The sequence below is a fragment of the Protopterus annectens genome, chromosome 3.part1 (assembly GCF_019279795.1).
Source record: "Protopterus annectens isolate FY-2018-M chromosome 3.part1, PAN1.0, whole genome shotgun sequence".
Taxonomy (NCBI): domain Eukaryota; kingdom Metazoa; phylum Chordata; order Ceratodontiformes; family Protopteridae; genus Protopterus; species Protopterus annectens.
In genome coordinates this window covers 1,832,658,330-1,832,673,192 of record NC_056732.1, presented here as the reverse complement: position 1 = coordinate 1,832,673,192, position 14,863 = coordinate 1,832,658,330, and positions in this window count along the sequence as shown.

Genomic DNA, 14,863 nt, shown 5'->3' with positions numbered 1-14,863 from the left:
ACCTATGAGATTAGGAGTTGCTTAAGTGGAGTGCTGTCTAAGACAAACAATGCAAGTCGACACAAGGAGGAATGAGCCACTTTGCACAACTACCAAGTATTAAACACACACAGTTTCTGGAGTAGATAAGGCAGAGGAGGCTATGGTTTTGAAATGGCTGAGCAGAGAGCAATGCCTTATAACACAGGAGACTTATGATGGAGAAGAACACAAAAATTTAAATGAGTGCACTGGCCAGTAGCACAATTCAAGGTTCTACAAGCAGTTAAGAGGCCTATAAATGGCTTAGTTCTTCCATTTCTCTCAGTAGAGTTAAAACTAAAGCAGTTCTGTTTCAGATCACTCTAGGTAACAGGTGTAAATCCCCTCGTCCAAGCCTGGTTAGACTGCTATCTTATGAAGTTAAGGAACTGATTGTATATTAGAAAAAGGGGGTTGTAATTGACTGCTAATGAAGTGAATTTGTAGGAATGGACTATGTACTACAGCACTAGGATGAGCAGATTTTTAGAAATAAGGAAAAGGGTACCCCCCCCCTTCTAGGTAGTATACCAGACACTATGCCAGAGAGAAGGTAAGAAGAAAAGTACCTTAAACAACACTGTATGTCTGTCTCATGCAGAGAGCATCACTGCACGTCAGTGTCTCATCCAGAGCGCATCACTGCATGTCAGTGTCTCATCCAGAGTGCATCACTGCACGTCAGTGTCTCATCCAAAGCGCATCACTGCATGTCATTGTCTCATCCAGAGCGCATCACTGCACATCAGTGTCTCATCCAGAGAGCATCACTGCATGTCAGTGTCTCATCCAGAGCGCATCACTGCACGTCAGTGTCTCATCCAGAGAGCATCACTGCACGTCAGTGTCTCATCCAGAGCATCACTGCACATCAGTGTCTCATCCAGAGAGCATCACTGCACGTCAGTGTCTCATCCAGAGCGCATCACTGCACGGCAGTGTCTCCTAGAGACTTCAAGTACTAGTACTTCAAACGTCTGTCATCACAGAGAGCTTAATCACATCACCATCTCATCCTAGATAGCGTCACTTCTTTTCTCTGTCACACCAGTGAGCAGTGCTTCTCATTGTCTCATCTCAATAAGCATGTCCATGTGTACTGTCTCATGGTAGAGCACTTACCACATGTCACAGACTCATTTTAGAGAACATCACTGCTTATCATGGTCACATGTGAGAGCATTACTTCATGCCATTGTCATATCTTGTAATAACTTATAAAAACAGGGTGAAGGAGAATCCACAGACAGCAGGCTGAGATTGACCCTTTAATTCACAAAACCGATACATTAACGCACAAATTACACCACACATTTTCATCCATGTATGCAGTACACTTCTTCAGATGAACAGAAATATAATTAAAATAACAATTTAAATATTCCTATTGGATGTAGAACTGCCAATCACAGTCATCCTCCAATTTAAAAGAAAATTCAAAACAATCAAATACATTAACAAAGTTAAATTTTAAAAGTATTTTAAATACCATTGTTGCAAAATCAATTTCAGCCCGTCATTTTGGACTCTCCTTCACCCTGCTTTTATGTTATTAGCTTTTTGGGGTTGGCTTGTTGCGGATTTTATTTTCATATCTTGTAATCCCTGTAAGTCAGTGTCTTGTCCCAGAAACTATCGATGTATATTACTGTTTCATGCAGAGCACACTACTGCATATCACTGTCATCCCAAAGAGTATGACCATCACTATCTCATCATATAGTGTCACTCCATGTCATTATTCCATTCCAGAGACTACGGCATGTTACGGTCATCTTAGAGAATATCACTGCATCTCATGGTCTCACCCCCACAAAATTAACCATAATTTACTGTCTTTCACTGCAACTCATGGTCTCTCCCCACAAAATTAACCATACATTACTGTCTCATTCCAAGGGGCATTACTGATTCCCATCCTAAAGATCATGACTGCATGCCATTGTCTCACCCCAGGTGGGCATTGGTGCAGATCACTGTCTCATGATAGAAAGTATCACTGCATGTTATGGTGTTATTCTGGCCATCTTAACCACAAGCCACTGTCTCAACCCAGAAAACATCATTGCTAACTATGCTATAGTTCATAGGTTCATAGTTTAGTACTAGGCTAACTGCCCCTGCGAGCCATTTTAAGCCTAGCCAGTTATCCCTTGTAAGACTCAAACCCTGCACCTTGTGTTTGCAAGGCAAACACCTTATCCATTAAGCCACCCTCCCAACCCTATAATCCCATAATGTCACAGCCTTTCATGTTCTCACCAAAAGGTAGCCAAAAGGTGTGTCATCTTCTCATTCTAGAGCACATCATTACATGTCACTTCATGTTGTATCCCAGAATCCTACATGTCACTTCATGTTGTATCCCAGAGTCCCAGACAGCATGTCTGCATTACTGCCTCATCTGACAGCATCTGTGTTATGTCACTGCTTCATCCCAGAGATCACCACTGTATGCTGTTGTCTCATTCTAAAGACATTAACCATATGCCCCTGTCTCATGAAAGAGAGCATTGCTAAATGTCACTGTCTCATTTTAGAAAGGCTCTGTCTGTCAACCTACCAAGTTCCCGTCTGGCTCCTGCTTAGGAAATTCAGTTCCTGGAGGCATTAGTAGACAAAACAAAGAGAGCCCCCCCCCCCCCCAGACAGAGTGCTCTCATTTTCCATGTACACCAGGCAATTCTTTTAACAGAACACCATCACTGTAAGAGAATTCTCTAAAGTCCTGTGTACATGGTTTCCTGCAAACTGATGATCCATTTAGCAAGATTGCATATGAGGAAGCTTTAATGGTATCACATGAGCAGATGCCATTAAACCCATTGTCTGGATCATCTAGTTCACCCTTACATTTCATAAGGAAAGAACTCTCATGGGGCAGTTTTTAGGGTAGTCCAAGGGACTTGCAGTCTCACACCAGACTCAACTGACATAACCTGGGGAGAGTGTGTGAGAGACTTGAGTATTCAGGGTTCTTGGGACAGAAATTTTTAGGAAAAGGCACATCATGCCAAAGATTATAGGTTCATAGGTTGACACTAGGCTATCTGCCCTAGGGCATTTATAAGCCTAGCCAAGAGTGTGTTTGGCTTTCGCCACCCTTTTAGATTAGTTGACTGTGCCTCTGTATAGTAGGTCACAGAAGATAGCCCTTTTAAGGTTAGTTTACTGTGCCTCTGTCTAGTAGGGACACAGAAGAGATCCCAGGGGTAAACCTACGATCTCCCATCCACTCGTCAAGATTTCTCTTGAAGAGGGTCATTGAGGGGCTCTGCCTAACATGGATTGGGATTTTGTTCCAGAGTGAGGGGAGCCTCTGGTATATGAATCTGTCCCTCCAGCACGTCCTGTTTATTTCTGTGCTGAGGTTTAAGTCCCTGGAGTGTGTAGCTCTAAGGGATTTAGATTTCCTGAGATGGAGCATGTCCATTAATTCTGGTTTGGACATGGCTTTATACGTCAGGCACAGATCGCCTCTGAGTAGGCGGTAAGCAACTGAGTAGAGCTGGAGTTTCTTTAGCCTAACTGCACAGGGCATCTGTTTGAGTCCCTTGATTCTCTTGCTGAGGTACTTTTGAGGTTTTTTCCAGTTGCTGCAGGTGTCGGGTAAGGTACATCCCAAATGGGGCATTGTATTCAATTATGGGCCTGATGAGTGATGAGTAGAGGGGCACAGTGACCTCTCTTGATCTAGATGTGAACCCTTTCGTGATAAGGTGGGCTACATAGAAGGTCTTTCTAACCACTTTGGCAACCTGATTGTCAAAGGAGAGATTGCTATCTACTTGGGTCCCCAAATCCCTAATTACTTCTTCCGTACTTAATGGATTACCACCTATGTGGTAATTTATGGGCACTTTGTTTTTCCCAAAGGGGATGACTATGCACTTTTTGGCATTTAGCTTTAGGCCATGGCTCTCGCACCAGTTATCCGTCTCTGTGAGACCATTTTGGAGGATGCTTGTGTCAGTCGGCGAGTCGATTATGGCACCCAGTTTGCAGTCATCTGCGAACTTGGTGAGTATTATGGCAGCAATATTAGCCCTCAAGACTGTCAAACTAATTTAGACTCCGTGATCTCTGAACATCCTCGCAGACAATGGTACAGTTGCACGGTACAGCAAAGAGCAAGGAGTACATATTCTTACCTATTGTGCAAGTTAATTTTGCAAGCTTAAGAGATGGTCCAGGAGTCCAGACTGACCCTATGAGTGAATTACATCTTTTCTCAAGGAATCAAATTATCAGATCAGCTTAGCAAGGCACAAGCAGACCCACACAAAGAAATGCGAAACAGAGATGTTTGCCTGGACTTGACACACAGGTTAGGTGTACTAGAAGTAGAATTTCTTCTCCAGGCAACAGGTAACCATTGATGTTTTATGCCAGAACACTAGCCCCAAGAGCCTGGCAAGCAGATGCCTTCTAAGTTTCTTAGGTGACAGTGTTTTCTGTCTTTTTGTACCATATGCACTAATCTCCAGGGAATTAAAGAAAACAAACGAGGATCCAGAAATGCTACTGATGGCTCCCTTTTGGCCTGTGCAACACTGATTCTCCCTCCTGCTGAGCCTAACAATGACAAACCATCCTTTTGTCTGTATATGTAAACCTCTTAACTGAGAACAAAAGGTCCCTGCTGCACCCAGACCTGAGGGCTTTAAGGCTGATGGCTTGGATCATCTCATTCTGGCACATTCTGTTACAGGATTTGACAGATATCATGAAGGAGAGTAGAAAACCTAACACAAGAAGATCCTACTTAGTAAATCAGAAGAAGCTCTTTGTCTAGAATATGTACCCTGGTTATCCCTACCTGTGGGTTATTTACAGAACAGGAATGTCTTCTGCCAGTCTGAAGTTGGATATATCCATTATTCAGCTAGCGAGCCAGTAACACCCACCTCCTCAATGCTAGTTTAAGTAATCCCTCTGAGGGGAACGTCATCTTAGACTACCAAAAAGAGATGTCATCCCACCATGGAACTTCCAGTATGTTTTAGAGAAATGCACATTATCACTTTTTGGATCAGCTGCTTCCTTGCCCCCTGATACTTTTTATGGAAAATCACCCTTTTGGTGCCTGTTACTTCTGCTAAGAGGATTTCAGAATTGCAGGCCATCTTGGAAGCCCTGTGGTGCAAGGGGATAAAGTCCTTACTGGGCCCCAGATGGCCCATGTTTGACTAGTTGCAGAAGCACTAGAAGGGCCACGGTGAATGAAAATGGGAATGAGAAGCCAGTGTCAGCCCACACATCCTGGATGGAAAGAGAAAGCAAAGGTTTACTGCAATAGGATTGTTCCAAAAATTATTGAGCTCCATGCTGCAAGCAGGTATAAAGATTGGTCAGGAGGTTGCGCATGTAGTTTCCAGATGTAGCAGTTGTAGAGCTCACATGGCTGCTGCAGGGTGGTGGGGACCAACAATATGACACTGTGCCAGCTTCATTGATCTCCACACTGGGCCTGTATGTGATTCATGCTGAACCCAGGGGGACACTGAGGTACGGAGCTGCTGCATCCAGGGGGACACTGAGGTGTGAATGAGGTACGGAGCTGCTGGACCCAGGGGGACACTGAGGTGTGAATGAGGTATGGAGCTGCTGGACCCAGGGGGACACTGAGGTGTGAATGACGTACGGAGCTGCTGGCAGATGATGGTCAGTTCTTGGGGGGGGTGCAGGATCTCACGTACACATACAGTTTAGACTTTTCACAAGGGCAGAATTTTTCTACAAAACACTTCAACTTTCATGCCTAAACAGTAATTGATTTGTCCCCAAACCAGACTGTTCTTGTCCACATCATCATGTTAGATCTCTAGAACAAGGGATAAAAGATGTTACATTCATTGGATATAAGTAGACAAGTGATATTTTACTTGTAGAGGACAAAACTGATAAGGATCCCAGACCAGCTATTTATCTCACTTAAAAAGGGTAAGGAAGGAGGGAGGGAAAGCCTCTAAACAATCGGCTATATATACATCGCTAGCTTACTGTATCTGTTTTTCTTTTAAAGCCACAGGAGCTACAATGGCCTTACTCAATGGTGTGAACAGTCAGGCATTTTGAAAGTACAAGATAACAAACTGCTCATACCACCACAGAGGCAATTTAATAAAACACAAGTGTCAAGTGGAATACTAACAATCTTTTGCACAAATGCTTCAAGTGTTACAGCTTCAAAATAAGTGTGGCTGTTTTAAATATATGTAAAAACATGACAAAAAATTCAGAAAAGTTTCAAAAACGTTATTGAAAACCTTCACTTTCTCAATGGTCTTACTTTTAAAATACATTTTATATTAACTGCAACATGTAATCCAGGAGTATAGTCTGCTGTTAGCACACACATACATTTATACTCCATTCTGTTAGTTTCAATTAACATATTTCCTCCCTACAACCATTTAAACTGGCCGCATCCATTAATAAAAACTTAATGTTCTATACCCTCCTCCTGCATATGCTTAACTCATTCCCTCCAATGGAGCTCTGGAACTTTGCACTGTAACTTCCAATGGGTGGAGCTCTTTGATAGAATCAAATTACGTCCTCATGTTATAAACAAATGTTCATGTCTCTGGAGCCATAGGACTTAATAAAGAAGTGTAAATTTCACAATAATCGGTGCAAACTTATTTTTATAATGGTAGTATTCTTTAGGTGCTAGGTCATAAAACTGGATTTTTATAAGTCATAGTAAACACTGTAACTGTTAAGTTTGTAATATTTTGTGAACAACTTACAATATTCTCAGTAACCAGTCAGGTAACCCATATACTGCTGGCAGCATTTTTTTCATCCAGCTGAAAGGTTTCATACAAGGCTAAGCAGTTCTGTCTGTGCTACCTGATTATTGAGATATTTGGAAAAACATGAAATTTAAGATAATAAAAGTAAATACTACAAGTTCCTAGGAGGTTACTAGGCTAATGGCCCTAAGGCCTTTACAAGCCTAGCCATGTCATACCCATGTTCCATAACTGACCTTGGTTAGGTGGTCATTACTTGCAGAGTGAATCTGTGACAGCACCGACTGGCCCTATCCATGAGGGACATGGGTGCCACCACAGGCTGAGTTTACCATCTCCCATCCAGTTGTCTAGGTTGCACTTGTATAGGTTCATTGTGGAGCTCTGCTTCATGTGAATTGAGAATTTATTCCAGAGGAGCAGCAATCTCTAAAAGATACATATGTCTCTCCAGCATGTTCTGATAATGTCAAAGGCTAGATTGAGACCCTGTACCGAGTGACTCTTGTCCCATCTGATTTGCAGATGTGCATAATTTCCATTAGTGCAGGGTCAGAGACTGCTCTGTAGGCCAGGCACAAGTTACCTCTCTGCAGCCTGTAGGATACAGAGTACAGTGACAGGACTTTTCAGTCTTTCCATGTAGGTCATAATGTTCTTCGTGTTTCACTGTTGCAGTCATCACATTTGGTTTATCTTCTTGCAGGTAGCCCTCAGTCGGCCTGATTATCAAAGTCTTGGGTCCTTCGTCGGTTGCTGTCTCATCTTCCATGACGTCAGGTAGTCAGGGGTATAAAGCATGCAGCCGATGCCATTACATCAGTCTTTCTTGCTGTGTGGTGCCCAAAGCAAAAGCAGTTTGCTAGTGCCGGTCAGCCGACTCCTGAAATTTTCGTTTTTGAGTTTAAGATCCGAAATCTTCAACTGAGCTAAATACCCTGTTGGGGAATCTTTTTCTTGCTCTAAACTAATGTCAGTAAAAAAAATACGAAGTTCCACAACCACTGCACCACTATTCACCAAAGCAACGAAGTTCACTTATGAAAACCAATTTATTGTTACAAAAAACAGACTTAGCGCTTTCACCATTAAAATGGCATCCTCAGAGTCATTTGAAACACTGAAAACTTGCACATTATATATCCACACACCCCACTGATTAGTCATGACATCATAATTAGTTAATTAAAATTGGTTAAAATAAAACTCAAAAAGCTTGTTTTTGACAACTAAAAATGCTTGTAAACAATATGCTTGTGGAGATAAAAGTCTGAAGAAGCCTTAGGGTGAAAGCGCTTACTGGAATAAACCTGTTTTTTGATCAATTTTGGATGCTGGATTTCTTCCCTGGAGTTTTATAAGTGAGTTGTATGCCATTTGGAGACCACACTTGAACTTTATGACTTTTTTGTTACCTACTTTTTTATCCTGTGTGGTTTCCGTACTCCGTTTGCTGTGTGTGCTGTTCCTGCTGTTTGTTAAAAAACCAAAAGAGTTGACATCATTTTTGCATCCCCTTAGTCTTTCCAAACAATGCCACGAGTCTCTCAAAATGTGAGAGACTTCTCCCAATGATGATTTAGAATATTCATCAACGTATGCTGCAAGTGGCTCTATTTTGGACCCCCCAGCGGCCACAATTGGTCTAAATTGTAATTTGTCTGTCCCTTTGTGAACCTTGGGGATACCAAAGATATTGGGCATAGTAGGAAACTTTACAGTCAGGTAGTCATATTCGGTTTCACAAATAACACCCTGATATAGTGCATCCAGTAGAAATAAATCAATCTTCTGGTATGCCCTATTGATTTCATTGACAGAAACCCTGGTGTAAGTACTATCATCTTCTAGAAGCTCCATCTTACTTGAAATATAATCAATCGTATTCATAAGAACCATGCCCCCACCTTTGTCAGGTTTCATACATCTAATGTGCCTAGAGGTTTTTAGTTCCTTAAGAACCAACCTTTCATCAGCAGATAAATTGTCAGGAATGGCACTTTTGTTCAAACAAATCCTCCTGAGGTCGTTCTCCATTAACTTCTCCAGAACAACTATCTCTGGGTTGTATGGAGGAATAAAGGTGCTCTTTTTTTTCAACCTAACCAAGCTTCCATTATTGACAGTTTCATTGTATTGCTGGTCAGTAGCAAAGTACAGTTGTAAATTCAACTTCCTCGTATATAACCTCATAGCAATCAAAACCTCTGCAATATCCAACCTAAAATTGGGGACAAATTTAATACCCTTGCTAAACAAATCAAAATGAGTGTCTGTTAAGTCAACATCAGTGTAGTTGTATATAAAAAAAAGCATGTTTCTGTGCTATATCACATTTTGAAACAACTTCATCTATAGTATCACAATGAACCAAGTGATTACTATCAACAGTTTGTACATCAAGAAAATCATGTTTGTCAGCTAAGCTACTGCTGACTGAAATTACAGACTCATTGTTAACAACTGAAGAACCATAGTCATTTCCTACATATGTGTTGACCCAAAATTCCTTGTCACCCATTTCAGTATGTTGGGCACCCATGTCAACATCCAAACAATTGTCAGTTGAATCACCAAGTTCAAGTGACTCCTCACCCAAATAGTCTTTTCCAACATTAATAACACTGTTAAAAACTGCAAAATGGCCTACACATCCCTCAGTTGTGTTTACAGACCATTTCGATACTCCCCCCTCCCCCAATATTCTTGAAAATTGACTGTTTGCACCCTCTGTTTAATAGTCTTTCCGACCTCCGTGAGGTCATTATGACTGTTCCAAAAAGGCTCATGTGCTGAATCAAGTTCTTGGTCATTGATAGGTTTGAAAACATTGTCGTCACTGTCATTAACAACAGGCCCTTCCATATTGAGTCTAGGCTGATGAAAACCCATTTTTCACCCAGGCGGGTAAGCACATTTGTTAGCATAGTCATTTGTGTCCCTAGTCAACTTCTTTTGTTTGACCAACCTACTTTTGTTCACAAAAACCTCAGTATTTTTTAACACTTTGTCAAAATTAACTTGGTGTTGGTAAAATAGCAAGTCAGTAGTAATGCTGGAGTGTAAGTTAGAAATTTCTGAACGCAATACATCCAACTTACTGTTGTTGCTCTTAATAATCACCTCCAGCATCTCCACTTCCACTCCTTACCAACCCCAAATCAGTGGGCAGAGGCTCAAAAGCAGGTTCTCTCTTTTTAAGCATCAGGGCTATTCAACCTGTCCCACAAGAAGAATGGGGGCAAGGTTTTTACTCAAGACTTTTCCTGGTACCCAGGAAAGACAATTCCTGGTGTCCTATCCTGGACCTGTCTATTCTGAACACATTTTTGGTAATCCCAAAATTCAAGATGCTAACTCTTCATCAGCTGCTTCCCATGCTAGGCAAAGATGCCTGGTTGGCAACACTGGATTTAAAGGAAGCCTACCTGCACATTCCAATAAGGGAATCTTGCAAAAGATACCTATGCTTCAGAGCAGGTTCCATGCACTATCAGTTCTCTGCACTGCCCTTTGGTTTATCTACTGTGTCCAGGGTATTCACAACGTGACTAGCTCCAGTCATTGCATTTTGCAGGCAAAGAAATATTCAAATATATCCATACCTGGATGATTGTCTAATTCAGGCTGAAAGCCAGGACATATTATTAAATCATCTGGCATTTGTAAAGAAATTGCTAACTTCTCTGGGGTACACCATAAACGAAAAGAAATCAAATCTTGTACCCTGCCAACAAATTGTATTCCTGGGAGCAAGCTTGAATACAACTTCCCAGATGACATACCTCACGGCAGAGAAACAAGTTCATTTGACAGCCTACTTCAATCTACTGGCCACAAAGACCCAGCTATCTGCAAGGAAAATACTGCAAGCACTGGGGTTCATGGCCTCTTGCATTCTACTAATTCCATATGCAAGACTGCATATGAGGAAACTACAATGGTATCTAAAAAGCTTATGGTGTCAACATTCTCAGGATCTAGAATAATGATTCCTATCATACTTTGTCTACAGATAGAGTTTCTTTGGTGGGCAGAGGCCTGCCACCAAAACAAGGGACTGCCATTCACTCTACCCCTTGCCGCCCAAACCCTAACAACAGAAGCATCAGATTATGCATGGGGGGCTCACTTGGCAGGGCAGGGCAGTGCATTCAGGGCAAATGGAACCCAAGTCAAATGCACCTGCATATCAATCAAAAAGAAATGTTAGCTGTACAGAATGCTTTGACAGCCTTCAAGGACCACATTCTTCCAGGACAATTATTGGTAAAGATGGACAACACCACTGTTATGTGGTATATAAGCAGGGGGGGAACCCACTCATACCCTCCCTGCAGACTAGCCATGGTTCTGTGGAACACTGCCTTGAGCTACCAAGTGCACCTACAGGCTCAATTCCTGCCAGGAAAGCTAAATACACTGGCAGACGACCTAAGCAGAAATCTCTTGGACCCACACAAGTGGAAACTGGAACCAAAGATATTCAACATGTTGAGAAACAAATGGGGGAGCCCAGAGATAGACCTGTTTGCCTCCCCTCAGAACTACCAATTGGACAAATTCTGCTCAAGGACTCATTGCAAACAAGCTTGGAAAGTGGATGCCCTGGCCTTCACCTGGAAAAACCTATCAGTTTATGCCTTTCCTCCTCTGCCTCTCCTCTCCAAAATGCTACTAAAGATCAAACAGGACAAACCAAGGACAATACTGATTGCACCAGACAGACCCCTGCCCTGCTGTCCCAGCAGGAGGGCCAGATTCTGCACCCACAGCTTCAAACCCTGAACATTGCAGCCTGGCTAATTACCTGACCTCTCCGTTACCATCCCTCAGTAAGCAAGTGATGGATGTCATTCTGGAGGCAAGGGGGCCTAGTACTAGAAACGCCTATGCTGAAATATGGAAAAGATTCTGTTCCTGGAGCCAAACTCAGGGGATGGACACAACAGTGCCCAATTTACCTCATATTCTTCTGTACTTAACTGAGATGCTTCACAAGGGCCTTTCCTTTTCTTCCATTAAAATTCATGCCTCAACCATTTCAGCTCATTACAACACAGAACCATCCCTCTTCTCTCATCCACTGCTGAAGCAATTCCTCAGAGGGGCCAAAAACTTAAGACCACCCAGGAGAGCCCCTACTCCAGCCTGGGACCTTAACTTTGTATTGTAAAAGCTCACTCTTCCTCCCTTTGAGCCAGCTGCAAATGCAGAGTTGAAATTCCTTTCTTGGAAAACGGCCTTTCTTCTAGCCATCACTTCAGCAAGAAGGGTGTCTGAATTACAGGCCCTCATGGCAGTGAAGCCTTTCATCATCTTTCATGCAGACAGGCTGTCCCTCAGGACCAATCCCTCCTTTATGCCCAAGGTGGTATCCAGTGTGGCCCTTAATCAGTCCATTCATTTGCCAACCTTCTTTTCTAATCCACAGAACAAAGGGGAATGAATACTGCACTCCTTGGACTTGCACAGACAACTTAGATTTTACTTGGACAGGACTAAGCCTCTCAGGAAATCTGAACAGCTGATGGTGGCATTTGCTGCAGAGGGGAAGGCCATTTCAAAACAAACCATTTCTAAGTGGACCACCAACACCCACATATAGCAACACTAAATCCACATATGCAGAGGCCCTTAACTGTAACCTGCCCAAGCAACAAAGACCTCTGAAGCTGAAACGCAAACAAACACCAATCACAACCAATGTGTCACATAGTTCACAACACCAGTGTGCCACCCAGCAACAGCCCCTAAGGCAAGACAATGTACCTAACACTTTAGTCATAGGTGACTCTATAGTCCGGCACACTGATGTCCCTCTCATCAGGTTGAATAAGGAGAAAATTACAGTCACATGCCTGTCGGGTGCCAGGATCTGCCACATAACGCATGCACTCAAGTCACTCCACAACAAGTACAAATATGACTCTGTCATTGTCCATGTTGGAGTGAATGACTTGAAACGTACCTCCCTGGACTACATGAAAAGAGACATGGAAGAGCTCTCGGATCTTGTGGCCCAGGCAGGTATGACCCTAGCTCTGAGTAGCATCCTGCCTTCGCCCAGAATTATACCACAATATAAGGATAAAATGATTGACTTCAACAATTGGCTAAGCTTATGGTGTCATTCAAAGGGGATCCAGTATCTGTCTGCCTGGGATGACATGATTGACAGACCACGATGCTTTGCCAGAGATGGTCTGCACCTGTCGCCCCTGGGATTCAGGTTACTGGCTAAGGCTCTTGCCACCCCTATAGTGCCTTTTTTAGGCAAACTTCAAAGGACTAAACCACCACCGTAACAGGTACAAGCATGCAAAATCTGAAGGTAATGCTACTCAATGCTAGAAGTCTAAACCTCAAAATGCACTCTCTCGAGGCACTCCTAAAAATGGAGAACATCGATATCTGTGCAGTAACTGAGACCTGATTCAAGGCTCCAGAGAGCACCCCTGCAATACCAGGCTACAACTCTTACCACACTTTTAGGCCACCAAACCAGGACCGAAACACTAAAGGTGGAGGAGTGTCAATATTCACCAAGGATATTCACACCACCAGGATAGTTGGCCAACACAATGTGTCTGAAATTCCCCAAGTGCAACTAACACTAGGTAAGACTGCAATCCAAATTGTAGCTTGCTACAGATCCCCCACCATACCCCAAGATTCTCACTACACCTTTCTAAACATACTGGAAAATATTAAGATAGAACCAAACACCCTAATACTGTGTGATTTTAACTACCCTGCCATTAACTGGGAAAACTACTCATGTCCCAACACCTTTAAGAACGGTTCTTGGAATTCATAAATTCCAACGCCCTGGATCAACTAATCCATAGTCTCACCAGGGGCTCCAATATCCTAGACCTGGTCATTACCAACATGGGAAATCAATGCTCCATACCTATGGTCACCCCCTCGTTAGTCAGGTCTGACCATAAGCTAATCACCCTTAACATCCACATCCCACCCCCACCCCCCAGTAAAGAAACCACCATAAAAAACTTCTCCAAAGCCAACTTCATGCTACTCAAGTCAGAAGTGACAAACTTCATGACACCCATGCAGACGGGAACTGAAAGTTCAACTGCTGAATCCTACACTAAGGCACTGTACGAGCACATCCACTCATGCATAAATCGTGCCATCCCAAATAGCGTATTATCATGGAACTTATAAACAAAGACATTGGCAACCTTCAAACACTGGACCCCACCCAGTTTGGGTTTGTGAAGGGCCGATCCTGTCTCCTGAACCTGATTAACTTCTTTGAATCAGTCTCCAGAGCCATGGACAAGGGTAAGGTGGTCTACACAGCCTATCTAGACCTTGCCAAGGCCTTTGACACCATCCCCCACTCTGGAATCATAGATAAACTTACTAAGTTGGACATTAATCCCTATGTCACCCAATGGGTTGCTAAATGGCTTACTGATAGAACCCACACTGTAAAAGTAGCCAACTCCAAATCCAGCTCTAGACAAGTGACAAGTGGAGTACCTCAGGGTTCAGTCCTGGGGCCGCTCTTGTTTGGCATCTACTTCCCTGAAGTACAGGTCAACACTAAGGGACTCTGGCTAACAAAGTTTGCAGATGACTGCAAACTGGGAGCCATTATTGAATCCCCAAATGATGTGGATACTCTACAAAAGGGCCTTACAGAAACAGATGCTTGGTGCCAGAGCCATGGGCTCAAGCTCAATGCCAAGAAATGTATTGTTATCCCTTTGGGAAAAAAAACATGTATCCATGAATTACCATATAGGTGGCAGTACACTAAACACAGAAAGTATGATAAGAGACTTAGGGACACAGGTGGGCAGTGGTCTCACCTTCATAACCACGTCGCCACAACAGTCAGGAAATCCTTCTATGTGGCACACCACATCATGAAGGGCCTTTCAACCAGCAAAAAGGAGGTCATTGTCCCACTGTACTCATCCCTCATTAGACCCATTATAGAATACAACGCCCCACTTGGTATGTACCTCTCAAGACATCTGCAACAACTGGAAAGGCCTCAGAAATACCTCACTAAAAGAATCACAGGCCTAAAGCAGATGCCCTAC